Genomic DNA, 15,514 nt, shown 5'->3' on the forward strand with positions numbered 1-15,514 from the left:
ATTTGTCTTATTTGCATAATTGTATCCCAAGTTTTAATTGGCCAATATAATATTTTTATGGCCCATTCCATATTTTGTTTAAGGACTTTTTATGGGTTAAGTTTAATTATGTCCCCTCCTACATTTTTCTTATTGAAAGAGGACTTTTTGTATATCTGTCTTTTAATATGGAGAATGTTCATACTCTAGGGACTTGATTTTGGCTTCCAATTAGGAAACACCTGAATTGTTCTAAGTGACATCAACGTAGTCACAGTAGCATAACAAAAGACTTCTAAATGGTCACATATGAAGACTTCATTTGACTAAACATGAAATAAACTTATACTGGATGGTATGGCGGCAACGACCATAATTACTATGGTATCGAATAATTAGTTCGGTTTGACATATTGTGACCAATATATATATATATATAGCAAGAGTTCGGGGAGACCTTTCACGGGATTGCGTTTAGGGCCCTAAGGGTCAAGGTCACTTTTACTAAAAACAACTGTTGAAACTGAATCTCACAATGAAGGCTAAGTTTTTTTGTCAATCATTGAAAACCTGGTTTCCTCGCATAAGCGTTTTTTTCTTAACTTTTTAATTTGAATTTTTTTAAATTGCTTTTGACAGGCACATAAATTACATCATTATTGTATTCATTTCTAAGACAAAGCGGCGAATTGTGGAGCTCGCAGTCCTACGACAGCTCTTGTTCCCCTCAGGATCACCCTGACAGTTCAGCTCAGTCACTCTCACCTTTGACCTTAAAACTCATCGTCTGGTCATGACCAACCTGCATACCAAGTATGAAGCGGAACTATTTCTCAGCTCCCAAGGTCACCTTGTACTTTGGACTTCTGACCTAAATATCAATAGGGTAGTATACTGTTCATGATCAACCTGCATACCAAGTATGAAGTTCCTGTGCCCATGCATTCTTATGTTATTGAGAGGAAACAAAGTGTGACGTACGAACGTCTGACTGACCGGGTAAAACAATACGTCTCCCGATGAAATTGAAAATCCCCCTGTGCCTGACGGAGTTACAGCCCAGACACGACCATATATTGTCTGTGTGTATATGCAGCTTTCCATAGTGATAAACCTTTAAGTGTGATCTTGACTTTTTGGGTACAGATGTGGATCTTGTGCTCAACACATTCTTTGTGTGCCCAACATCTGTGAAAGGTTATTTCACGGTGCATGAAAAGGTTTTAGCACAGACAGCAAATCAATACCACCTACACTATACTATTTCTATGATAAAATCGAAGTCGTTATACAATTAGTGCTAAAAGCTCGCCAGCATCTCCTTGGAGCCGCAACATTGTGTTACACATTGAAAATGCTACAACGGGTCATCCGATGCATGAGCATGACAAGTGGGTTTTTTTGGAGCAGAACCACAACAGAGTCATTTGCACTTCAAACTTGATGCCATCATGTCGAGCGCGTCGGAAGAGCCTTTGACACAGACGTATTGCTATTCCATTAAATTGCAACACAGAATCACTTGAGTTGAATAAATAGCAGGCACCATAAGTATGATGTTTATATGGCATACCAACTGGTTAATACCAATTAGCTACATTTTACTAGTTGTTATATATCAAATAGACGGAGACGTCCATCTAAAAAAATAAGTTAAAATATCAACATTCAATTTTTGTGACCTTGACCCTTGATGTACAGACCTGGGTCTTGCATGTGACACACAACCTCATAATTGTGACCATGTGTTTCGTTACTTACAGTCCAAAAATGCATGGTTAGGGTGTGGCTTTGACAAGTTACTGGAAACAACTCTTTTAGACCTGTGTGACCTTGACCTCTGAGATACAGGCGGCCTGAGTATATTCTCAAACATTGCCTCATCATTGAGAACATGTGCCCAGCTACTTGGGATTTCTATAATGCATAGCTAAGATGCAGACTGGACAGGTTCAGTCTTAATAACAGTTCTCACTTTGACATGAGTGACCATGAACTTTGAGGAACAGATTATGGTGATTCATTTTAACTATCTTGAAAATGCTTTAATGCATGGTCAAGTTAAGGCCCAGATAGGGTACACTTCTATTAACAGTAATCATTTCAATCATTGACCTCTAAGCGTGTCCTTGACCTTTGTGGTACAGACCTTGGTCTAGCACGCACCACAACACTCCATTGTGGTGAACTTCATGGCAAGTTTCTGAAAATCCTATAGTGCATTGTGAAGCCCGGACAAGGATCATTTCAACCTTTAACCTCTGAGTGTGACTTTGACCTTTCAGCTACAGACCTGGGCCTTTAGCGCAAAAAGCAACCTCATTATGGTGAACCTTAATTACAATTCTTTTGGAAATCCTATTACGCATGCACGATGGTCAAGGTTCAGTCCGACGGACACATGCACATACAAAGAACCACATGTGACAACAGTCTTGCTAAACGCACACGGCCTCAAAAATCAAGTAGAGTGCATCAGAAAGAGATCATTCTTCTCTAAAATTTGTACATATGTCCACTTTTGTCAATATAGAACTAAACATTTACGGTGTGAATGGATATTTAGATTTTGACAATGTAAACAACAAGCTTTCGTATTAAAGTTATACAAGTTCTTGATGATTAGATTTTTATTTTTGTTCAAGACTTTTTCATGTAACATAACACATAATGTGACCTTCCTTTGTGGAACTATATTTCAAGATATTTGAATTTTACACATGTATATAAATCTCTCAAAGGGAAAAAACATCAGTCCATATATATGCATTGTTTAAACAAAATGGGGGTTAAGGTACAAAAAAATCGGCCAGGAAACGTGTCAAGTCGAGTTATAACAATGATGTTTGAGAGATAGGAAAATAGACATGAAAGCACAGTAACATCATGCAGAGATATGCCATATTTGCCGAGAAATACGAAAAACTGAGGATAAATTCAACACTTATAATTGTAAACATTGGCTCCCGAGCCACTATCTGTTCAATAACTTTTTTATCTTTAAAGTTATGATACCAAACTAAGATGTCGATTGAAGAATATGTTTTTCCCACACACTGGACGCATTCATTGTTCAAAATTATAAAAAAGTCAACTTACCAGGCAAAAATTGGTCCCAGAATCGGTATTTATCAATCCAAATCCGCCATTTTGTTTGCCATGAAACATTTTTCTCACTTAATGTTTGCCAGAAACGAATTACGTCCTCCCCCTTGAGTCTGATACATATTCAGTTTTGTATGCATTATGTTTATCATATTTGTAAAATGTGCCATTGTCCAATAAGACACATGCTATTTTTGTGTTAATATCATTATCAACTAAAAGCATCCATTTTCAACTCTTCTTTACCATCTAAATGAAGAAGTTAACATTATAATTCCATTGACCAGATTTTTTATGCAATTTGTCCAATTTCATACATTTAAGTATTATTAAACAGCTAAAAACATGGCATGTTATGTTTTAAATGCATTTCATCTAGTGAACAATGATCACTATTTATATAACAGTTCAATAATTATGTTCTATTTATGTTTGCAAATTTCAGACGAAATGATAATGTTTATTAAAGTACTACAAAAATTGTAAAATTCATGATGAATCCCCCATATAATGAGGAAACTTATTCTTCCCTTCAAGTTGTCATTCCAACATGGAGACGTGCCCCCCCCCCCCCCAAATGATTAGAACTGCAGTGTACAAGAACAATAACTCTTCTTTTTCAGAGAATTGCAGAGTTATTCCCTTTGTTCCTTTTCCTGTCCGTAGCATAACTAGACAACTACTGTTTGGAATTTCATTATACATCATTCAATGGTAAAGCACAACGAGAGAAAGTGCAGTGCACAATGACTATAGCTGTATTTCAGCTAATTACAAAATGTACAGGAATATTGCCCTTTTCCTCTTTTTCTTGCCCAGAGCATTACTTTAAAACTACTTATGGTATTGAAATAAAACTTGGTATATCGATAGGTGGCAAAGACAAAAGTACAGCGCACAAGCACCCCAATTCTGTCACACCCCTAATGAAATCTTCAACTTGAAACTCTTCAATTTCAATCAATGCTTTAGCCTATGTTGTTAAGCAGAATACTACAAATATGTTTTTAGAATTTTATGGATGCGGTTTGATGCACCATAATTGGTCTTGACTATTTCCTTGTTTTCCAACATATAACAAATGCATAAACTATTAAACGGCGCCCTTTGATGCTTTGCATCAATGGTCTTTCTTGTTATTACTTACCTGGAATTCTGAATTTCGTGTTCCCTGGTGGAGAAAGCATGGGCGCTGCCATATTGTTTTGCCTTCACCAATCAAAACTCCTGTTACAAGATGTAGATGTATCCCATGATGCTAATTATACCCAATAAATTTTATTCTAACCACATATAAATATTTTACATGCAATAAAATTTTAACTTCATAAACATTTTTAATGAATGAAAAGAAAACATATTTTCTTTGTTAAGTTCGTATATTTTTTTATTGAATTAATATATTTGACATAGAATATTGCAACGTTTGTCATGCCATATTCAAAAGTTGTATTATATTTATTCAATAAAAAAATGGACTTAAAATCTAATTGTTAAAAAAAATTGGAATAAAACTAGGAATTTTGTTCTATAAAAAATATATTTATCCATTAAAAAATATTTATGAAGTTAAAAATATATCGCATATAAAAAATATTTACGTTTATTATACCCTATATATTTTATTTTAACCACATATAAATATTTTATTGAACGTAAATTTATGTTTTTTACTTACGATATATTTTTAACTTCATAAATATTTTTTAATGAATAAAAATATTTTTAAAGAACAAAATTATTTTTTTAATCATATTTTTTTTCATTGAACAATTAGTGTTTTTGCCAATAACTATTTTCATTGATAAGTTGCCCATAACTATTTTCATTGATAAGCAATGATAGAAAACATATTTTCTTTGTATTAAGGTTCGTATATTTTTTATTGAATTAATATATTTGACATAGAATATTGTAACGTTTGTCATGCCATATTCTAAAGTTGTATTATATTTATTCAATAAAAAATATATATGGACTAAAAAAACTAGTATGAAGTTAAAAATATATCGCATGTAAAAAAAAAATGTTAACGTTTATGGCATGACAAACGTTGCACTATTATACTGTGTACTTATATATTTGTTTAATAAAAATATAAGCAAAATATTTGTTCAATAATTAAAAATATGCAATCATTAAATTTTGTATGGACTAGATTTAAAAAAAAATACTCATTTCAAATATATATAAATTTATTTTTTTGGAACGAGTATTTTTTTTAATAAAACAGATAAATTTGTGAACATAAAATTGCATACAAAACATGCTAAAAATATGCAGTATATTGTTATGCAATAGATGTTTACCTTTATGTGAGGTAACAAAAATAAATATTGAGTATAATTTGCATGATGGGAGTTCGGATTATTCCTTAATATTTTTTTATGAATACATACTAGTATTTCTTATAGAACAATTTATTTATTTTTTAGTCCATAATTATTTTTTTATTAAAAATAGTGTGTTTTGGTCCATAAATTCACATGTATTTTTATCGAATAACTGTATTGAATTGATAAATCATTTTCTTAGCAAAGTTAGAATATTAGTTTAAAATAAATATTTGACATAGAATATTGGAACGTTTGTCATGTCATAAATGATTTTTTGGACGGTGCCCGCTCAGGGCAGCGTTCATAGTAGGGGCAATCGGCTGAAAAGTTACAAACCGATTTACCGCCTGTCTCGGTCGAAGAAAGAGTGCGGTTTTCAATGCTTAAAACACCAGTAATATTCAATAGCTTACAAGAACATTAATAATTATGCAATAAATCTATAATTCTAAAGCATAAAGGATATTTTTAAAATACATTACTTAAGAATGCATGATTTATTTATCTTGATTTTTTCCTGCGCGAGCTGACCGTTACATTTAATGACATTGGACTTTTTTCCTTTTTTTGGCACCAACCAAATTACTTGCTAAAAAATAAATCCGGACTCCAAGCTTTACTAGAATAAGGGCCAGTTTTATTAAACTTCGTACGAAGTCTGTTTTGCGTACGAACTTCGTACGATGTATGTCAGGCTATTAAGCCGTTTTATTAAGATTTTCGTACGAACCAGCACCTATTTCTTCGTAGATCTACGGAAATTTCTACGAAAGCTCTTAGGGTGGCGTACGAACTTCGTAGACTAAAAAAATGGCCGCCACAACAACAGAAATATTCTATATTGGCGATCTTTCATTTATTATGGCGTATTTTAACAAAACCAACTGCCAAATTTCAAGACAGAAGACGACTCTGTGGAATATGCAACTCGGTGAGTAAATTAACAAATCGTTACGACGCCGTTTTGACTAAATTTTCAAGGGACGCAACCTCGCGCCAACTGTCAAAATGTTTTGAAAAACAAAATGCTCTTATTTCGATGCATTTCAAGAGTTTTGTTGTGATAAAAACACTGGAATATAGACTGAAATACTATCCAACCATTAGACTCATGGTTTATGAATTTTACGGTGTTTTAAGTAAAACAAACAAGCTAAAAACAGACTGATTTTATGACAGTGTTTTCATCTGTCAAAGTTTTGATCAATTTTCTATAACTTGCTTCTACTTCTACTTCTACCGGTTAGTGACCACCGTCATCATGTTGACTATTCTGTCACTTTTGGGTGTGCGCAAATATAATTTTGAATACAATAACAAAAAGGGTGCTATACAAATTAGACAGTGGTGATTAAAAACAGGGGGCTATTGATTTATTTGTTAGTCAGGAGCCTCTTGAACGATTCCAGGCTGCTGACAGATGTAACAGAGGAGGGTAAGGCATTCCAATCCCTGATGGTCCTCGGGTAGAATGACTCTTTCCTAGTCGTTGTGTTGCATTGTGGGATCTGGAAAGAGTTTGTGCCCATATTTCTTGAGATCCTGTCTGGTGGTATGAGTTTGTGGCTTGCTGCAACGTTGACCTCCTGGTTGTTGATCTTATACAGCATTGACAAACGTGCGTTTTTTCTTCTAACCTCTAACGGTGTCCACCTTAGTTGTTCTATCATATCAGTAACGGATGATCTGTTTCTGTACCGATTTGTTACATATCTGGCCGATCTTCTTTGTACCATTTCTAATTTATATTTATCTTTTTGTAGATGTGGATCCCATAGAGCGCTGGCGTACTCGACTGTTGGTCTAACGAGGGAGATGTAGGCCTTTTCTTTGATATCGCTGTTGGAGATATTGAGGTTTCTTTTGAGAAATCCTATTGTTTTATTTGCCTTGGCACAGATGTTTCTGATATGGTTTTCCCATTTAAGGTCTGATGTTATGGTTACCTCTAAGTATTTTGCAGATGTTACGTGCTCCAGAGTGTGGCTGTGTAGCTGGTAATCCTTTATAATTGGTGTTCTGTTTTTTGTTACCGATAGTACCTGGCATTTATCTGGATGGAATTTCATCATCCATTCTTCTTCCCAGAGAGCCAACTTGTCTAAATCTTCATGGAGGGTATTATCATCTGATGTTACTGTGATGTATGCAATGGTGTCATCTGCAAAGAGCATCACGGTCGATTTGATGTTTTCTGGCATGTCATTGATATAGAAGAGGAAAAGACTGGGTCCTAGCACAGATCCTTGTGGCACCCCAGACTCTACATCGATGGAGTCAGATGTTTCCCCTTCTATCAGTACTCTCTGGGTTCTCTCACAAAGGAAGCTTTTTATCCAGGTGTTTGTTTTTCCTGTTATCCCATAGTGTTTGAGCTTGTGTGTCAGTAGGCTATGGCTGACCTTGTCAAATGCCTCCGAAAATTCCATGATTAGGCAGTCAGTTTGTTGGCCATTATCAGGGTTCTTGGTGATGTCGTCGATGAATTCTATCAGCTGTGTTTCACATGATAGTTTCTTCCGAAACCCATGTTGGAGGTCATACAGGATGTTGTTGTTATCTGCATGGCACATGATATGGCTGGTGACTATGTGCTCCATTATCTTACAACATATACAGGTTAACGATATTGGTCTGTAGTTGATTGGTTCAAACTGTTTCCCTTTTTTAAATACTGGGCAGACATTTGCTGTTTTCCATAATGTTGGTACCACTCCTGTGTCATAAGATCTTTTAAAGATAAGTTGGAGTATTGGAGCTATTTCATTTGCTAGTTCTTTTATAATCATAGGGGAGATGTTATCTGGGCCCGCAGCTTTATGGGGATTTAGACCATTTAGAAGTTTCATTATACCTTCTTTTGTGATGGTAATATCAGGTGCTGTGGGGTGTTGGCCAGACATGTTGCATCTTTCCTTGAATTCTGTGTTGCTGTGGTCGTTTTTACTTGAAAATGCTTCCTGGAACTGTGCATTTAAGATGTTGGCTTTGTCGGTTTAGTCAGCATGTAGTAGACCTGCTGATTTACGAGGTGGTATGCTACTCCCATCTGACCGTTTATGCTTAATGTACGTCCAGAATCTTTTCATGCAGTCAGTACCTCTGTCCGATTCACTACTTGGTGTAACGATGTCTTCAATATACCTCCAGTATGCCTTTCTTAGTTCTCTTTGGGTTTTGCTCTTTATGTCTTTATATGAAGCACTGTCTCTTTTATCTCCTGATTTTTTCTTCTTTTTGTAAGCTCTGTCCCTCCTTCTTATAAGTCTTCTCAGGTCTGTTGTTATCCATGGGCAACCATTCTTTTTACGAGCAGTCTTAGTTGGTATGTTTTTATTAACGCTATCTTCTAGTGATGTTACAAATAGGTTCCATATGTCATTTACAGAGGACTTGTTATCATAAAGTGATTTGGCTGTGGATTTGATATTGTTAAGGTCGTCTTTCACATTTTGCCATTTTGCCTTTTTGTAGAGGAGGGTCTTTCTTGGTTTATGTTGTAATTTTGCTGGTATTCTGTCCACTTCAGTATAGACAATGTCGTGGTCGGATAGGCCAGGTATCACTTCTGTTCTCCTAAAGCTACCTGGATAATTTGTTATAAACAAATCTAAGGTGTTAGATCCTCTTGTTGGTTCATTAACTATTTGAGTTAGCCCATGGTCATCTAGGATGTCTGTAAACTTGTGGTGGATGTTGACATTCTGGGTTTTTGGTTTTAATTGGTTAATTTTCCAGTCCGATCCAGGGAGGTTGAAATCCCCGGCTGCAATGATGAATGCATTCTTCACATTTGTAGCTCTACTCATGCTGATATCAAATTGCCTATATCCCTCTTCATTGGATGTTTTGGGATTGTAGAAGGATGTTAGGTAGATGGCTTTATGTCCTACTAGTTCTAGTTTGCACCATACCATTTCACAATCTGTTTGTAATTCTGTGACTGGTGAGCTGATCAAGTTGTCACGTACTGCGACTAGAACCCCTCCACCATTCAGGTTCCGATCGTTCCTGTATAACCGGGTGGAAAGATTTGACTGTCTTTAATGCTTGGATCGATCCACGTCTCAGTTCCAAATATGATGTCTGGTTTGGTACTATCAAGCATATTGTACAGTTGGCCTTGCTTAGTTTTGTGTTTATGGTATTTGATGTCGATTTCGATTTCCTGGTATTATCTGGAGTGGATGAGTGGACAGGCCTGAGATTTCGTGTTGGAGTTGGGCTGTCGAGAGGTGTGTCTGATAGAATGCTGAAGTGATTGGAAGAACTTAAGACTAGTGAGTAGCAGAATGTTGAGTAGTTTGGACATTCACACATTATACAGTCCCACGCAATTCCTGAATTGTTGGCATGTTCTAGATAATATTTGGTGTCTAGTGATTGGCAGTGGGCATGATACCACTGGTTACATGTATCACAGACAATTCCCTTGTCGTCCCATTGCTTTGACTTATATTTACAAGATTATCATGTCTCTAATAGTGTTCAGAAATTCTAAATCAACATTGAAGCTATAAATTTAATAGTTGCCTGGGGGTGGGGGTCACCCGGATGCGGGGGGGGGGGGGGGCAAAAAGTTAGTCCACTTCGCGGCCACAATTTTGAAATTATCTCCGTTATAAATTCCAATTTCTACGAAAATATTATTGCCTACTTTTTTTGCCTACTATTAAACACATATTTATTTATGTCACTATGCCAAAAAACATGTTCAGGTATACTGGTTGGAGAGCAGTAGCCGGCGGAAAGCAGTAGCCGGCAATCGCTTTTTTTTTAGGGTTTTTTAAATCTTCTTAAAAAGGGTGAGAATGGTAAATCCAAGCAACACCATTTGCATCAATTCCAACACAAATCGTACGTTTAAACATTTTATTTACAAAAAGTATTGGAAATGTCAAAAAGTTTGCCAACTTTCTCGTGGGGGATGATCACGTGAATGTTACTGCGCATGCGCAATTGAATAAATTTGCATATCTAAGGGCGATACTATTTCCCGGTCCCGGTCTCATCCGGTCCCGGTCTCCTCCGGTCTCTGTTTTCAAAATTTTATTGTAGCTATCGGGCGTGATCGAGAAGGTGTGAATGACAGCGGGGGTAATAGGATTACAAAAGATTATAGTTAATTAAAACATTAGATATTTAATGATAATTATTTCACCATTTATTTCTCTTTCAATATTCATATTTGCACAGTCTCACAATGTATGTTAAATAACTAATTGGCACAGTTCACCTCCTCATAGTGAAGCCACGAGTGTCTTTAGAACCATTTCGTGTTGAATGCCCCATGTTCAGTTTTTTAGTGCCAAAAGATCTCTATGGAAATCTTAAACTTCTAGGCAGATTTGGAACGTCCATTTTTAAGTCAAACTTTAATGTGATGAGTTTGAAATAATACATATTGCTGGCTATTTAATGGCAATTCTATTTTAACGATCATGACGACTTTAAATAAAGATTATTGTATTTTGTAAGTTATATTTCATTTGTAAAATAGCCTTCCAAATATTTCAGTAGTTTATTTATCATTACTATACTTACTATTATTATTGTCAATGAACTCTTCATAACAGGTTTATGACAATATACACAATAATGTCATACCATGAAAGGTGTAAATGCGATATACAACGCGTGTCAGAGATAAGCGCATGTCCCTCGATCGTTAAGGACATGATAAATGGATAAGCCAGTTTTATTACACACGCACGGCTTCTGTTCGGTTCATACCTTAAAAATATGATTGTTTATTATAGTAAATGATTGTTATGCAAAGGGTCTTGTAATGTTAAGAAATAATACGATAATAACATATAACCAAATTCAAAAATAATCAGCGTCAGATTTCTTAAACAGTTAGAGATTTATTGCAAACTTAAAGTTGACAAATAAAATATATTCTGCTAAAGTTGAGTAATAATAACGAAGGTATTCGAATTTATTCAATGTAAGCGAATAGCACAAAAAATACATACGAAAAATGGAGACGTAATGTTTTTCTTACTTAAGAATGGCGCAACTTCATATAAACACTCTTCATCTAGTTGTAGATCTTGTGTACTTTTTCACCATTCATTGATTTACTTGTTTACATGCTATGAACACTGTATAATGTTTTGCGCAATAAACATATCTTATCGTAACGACATGCATGGGTCGGATATGCAACCATGGAAACGTTTTCAATTGTAATCATTAATTTTACACAATGCTTCAAAGAGAACCGTGCACACTCATAGCTGGACTGCTTAAACAATATTATGTGTGTTTGTTTTTAAACAGAAGAGAAAAACAATAAACCAACTTGACAAAACACAATTTAAAACGTGCAATTCTAAGTTTCTTCATACTCTAGCCGTCCTTAATCCTTTATTAAAAAAAATGAACATTTTTATTGCCATCGCATCTTTCTCTACACTTTTAACAAATTGCATAAATAGTTTAGGCCTATAACAAATTGCATAAATTAAGACATAATGTTTATATATGTTATTATATTTTGTTACATATAAAAGCAAATAAGATTGTAAAATTAGTTTAACAAACATCGGCAACACAATCCGTCGCCTCGGGCCATAAGTTATGAACCGGGAATTATGAGACCGGATGAGACCGGATTTTTGCCCGTCAAACGCTTTCAAACAATATTGAGACATATTCAAAATTTTATGTATCCATGGTGTGGTTTTAGACGCGTTGTTAAAGCGAGACTACTCCAGCGCTTGGTTACCAGTATTACTTCCCTGTTCAACAGAGGCGCCTGATGGGGAAATTATACTTAATAAGCCGATAAATATCGGTTTTTAGACTGTCGGCTGCAAGCCGACAGTCTTTAGAGAGCGGTATTTCAGAAACGCGACTAGTCGCCTGACACGACATATTGAACATGAATATATTAATACACACCACCTGCGTAGCAACAGAACTACTTACGTGAATATGGGGCGTCAAGTACCTGCTTATGTGTATTTAAAGCGTTATTGCCTTTATTATGACAAACATTGCGTGTTACTCTTAGTAAAGTTGTACCGTTGCAATTTGGTGAGTTTTATTGAACAAAATAATGAAAAATAATGAAAGTATAGCATTTACATACGAAGTCATTTTACCCTACATCCAATAGTAAGCTACACCACATGTTTGCACCCCGTGTGACGTCACACATATCCCGGCATTCAAGACTGACCCGGCAAACCCCGGCAAAGAACTTATTTTATGAATGAAAGCTATTAAGAAATAAATCATACGCGGTTAAAGAGTTCATGTCATGTAATATTTTGTGAAATAGCTTTTATGTTTCAAATGATTTTTTTCAGCAGTAATCGAGCTATTGTATTTGTTTGAGTAAATTATTTGGATTATACCTATCACAGTGTGTCAACGTTATGCCTATTGTTATTTTGGACTATAGCCATAGGATGTAGTTTTTAAAGTCATACACAATATGGCGGCGATTATGCGGAAATGAAATTGAATGTTACTTCGAACACGTTCTTCTACAAAATAACCGACCTGTATTTAGTGCTATTGCTTTAACATCAATCGAAGCAAAAATGGCATCAATGTATGCGTCTAAAAATGTTAAATTTAGATGGAGACAATCCAGAAATAAGCTGCCAGGAAGTGATCGATTTCGGACACGAAGGTACATGTACATTAGTCTGAAATAATAGACGTGTTATACGGGATTCTTCCAATCCCTAACGTCTAAACGGTTTTGTGCAAAAAGCGGGGGTGTTTGAAAAATATTAAAATTGTATTAAGTGAAGTATTTTATGGTTGAAATGGATAATAAAGTAAAGATTTATATTCATATTTTACCATGGAAGTGCAAAGCTATTTTGTAAAAAACAAGCATTTAATGCATTAAAACACATTATTCACCTTTTCATTAAAAGGAAAGTTGACTGACACAGACAACAATTATGCCAAGTGAAACAACTTGACCCAATCGTAATAATTTGGCCACCTCCGACAAGCTTCCAGATAATACAATCGTAACAACTCGGCCTTGGCCGAACAATCTGAACACCTCAGCCAGTATCCAACAGGGATTGACTATCCCGAAGCTTACCGAAGATGGCGAGTTGTTACAATTGATGGCCGAAATGTTCCGATTGTTGTAAAATTGTGAACTGCAGCCTTGCAGGTGCCCTTCATGTATATATTGTTCTGTTTTGACAGATTGAAATGAAGAAAAAACCATCAAACTCAATTATTTGCTTGATATTACTTTTTGGTTACGGAATTAATATAAAATAACATTATCTGGTAATATTTCTTGTTTTTATGATATGTTATTGATGCAATATGCTTTAACCCGGAATCCCGATAGGAATGACTACCCACTTTTCGTACAAAACAATTTGTACGTGAAGGATTTGCTGTATCAAAAATCGTAAAAAAATCTGTCAACGTACAATTATTTGGACTAGAAGGTACATCTAGCTGATCTACATCTCATAGTCTAAATATTTGTACGTTGACGGACTCTTTTTACGATTAAAAAAAATGTATATATATATATATATATATATATGGCAAATCCTTCACTACAACATCTTCATGTTACTTTCAATTCAGAGTTGATTATTCACTAAAATTATTTCGCATTTTTAATTGTTGTTTAACCTGAAACGTCTCAACCATCAAAAAAGAACATATATATGCTTCAATAGTCTAAAAAAATAGACGTGTTATATGGGATTCTTCCAATCCCTTACGTCTAATCGGGTTTGTGCAAAACAGGGTGGGGGTTGAAAGATATTGAAATCGTAGTTAGATAAGTATTATATGTTTGAAATAGATATTAAAGGTTTATATTCGTATTTTAGTTATTACCATGTAAGTGCAAAGATGTTTTTTCACAAAACAAGCCAATCGGAACTCCTCGGCTAGTATCAAGATATGGCCTCGGATATAATACGGGTCGTAAGAAAATAGTCCATCATGGCCGACCAAGAAGATGTTCAAACAACCAAGAGATATGTTAGTCCAAAGACAGAATGAGGAGCGAACTTTTACCACTTATTTGTGTGTAAGTGTTATTTTTATACTTATTCTATTTTAATAAAATATAAAAATAGTTTTAAAAGAGCTAGTAATGAGAAACTAATTGGAAATGTCATTAATTCTTAGTGGGTGGGGTAAAGTCTTCTTTCATTTGACAGATTCTAATATAGTAAATAACAATTTTGAAGTTCCAGTAATCAGTGGCACAAAATAAGAAAACAAATACTCTATTTGATTTTTTTAATAACAAATAAGTCTGAATCTGACTTTACTTAGATCGATAATAGGTTAGACTTTCTGTCAGTGTATTTATCTCATACATTTCATATCATTAACTTTAATTTTAATTATTATAATTAAAATTTACATTCTTTTAACCAAGGATGTATGGTTTATATGTCCGTGAGTGTTGGTATCGAACAACTTAATGTAATGGCACAATTGAATGCCTCGGCCTGCTCACTAATATAGTTCTCTAAATAAATTAGATCTTCATTCTATTGGTTTAACAAAATGAGTTTGAACGCATAAACCAGCACACATTTCTTTCAAGACTAAATTCTATGATATCCACCAGTGGTGGTGATGCAGAAACATTGAAAAATGCTGACATTTTTACTGTGCCAATGAAATGCAGACATTTAAAGTTTAATCTTCTTGTCATTTTCAGAGAAGAGTATGGTACCAGGGGTACAGCTGACTCTGATTCCCGGCTTCTTCTAATGAAAAAAAGGCAGATGAGGTAATGGTTGTGCTATTTTCTCAATTCGGACAATAATTTAACAGTCAAGTATCCTATTGGTTTAAGCCCAAAAGTACCTGCATGTTTGTACAATTAACCAACAAGGATTGACAGTATTAAAATATCAACATTGTAGATGAATTTAAACATGATAACAATTTCATTTCATATTTTTTAATTTACCAGTAGTCCAGAGCTAAAAGCTGATCTCTCACAGATTGACAGTTCTTCTTGGTCATTCTTCCAAAGCCCAAAGGAGTAAATAAATTAAATTTACACATATAATTAATTATATGGCTTAAAGCAATAGCAAAAAAATATTTTCCAAACAATTGAA

This window comes from Mya arenaria, chromosome 7 (assembly GCF_026914265.1).
Source record: "Mya arenaria isolate MELC-2E11 chromosome 7, ASM2691426v1".
NCBI lineage: Eukaryota > Metazoa > Mollusca > Bivalvia > Myida > Myidae > Mya > Mya arenaria.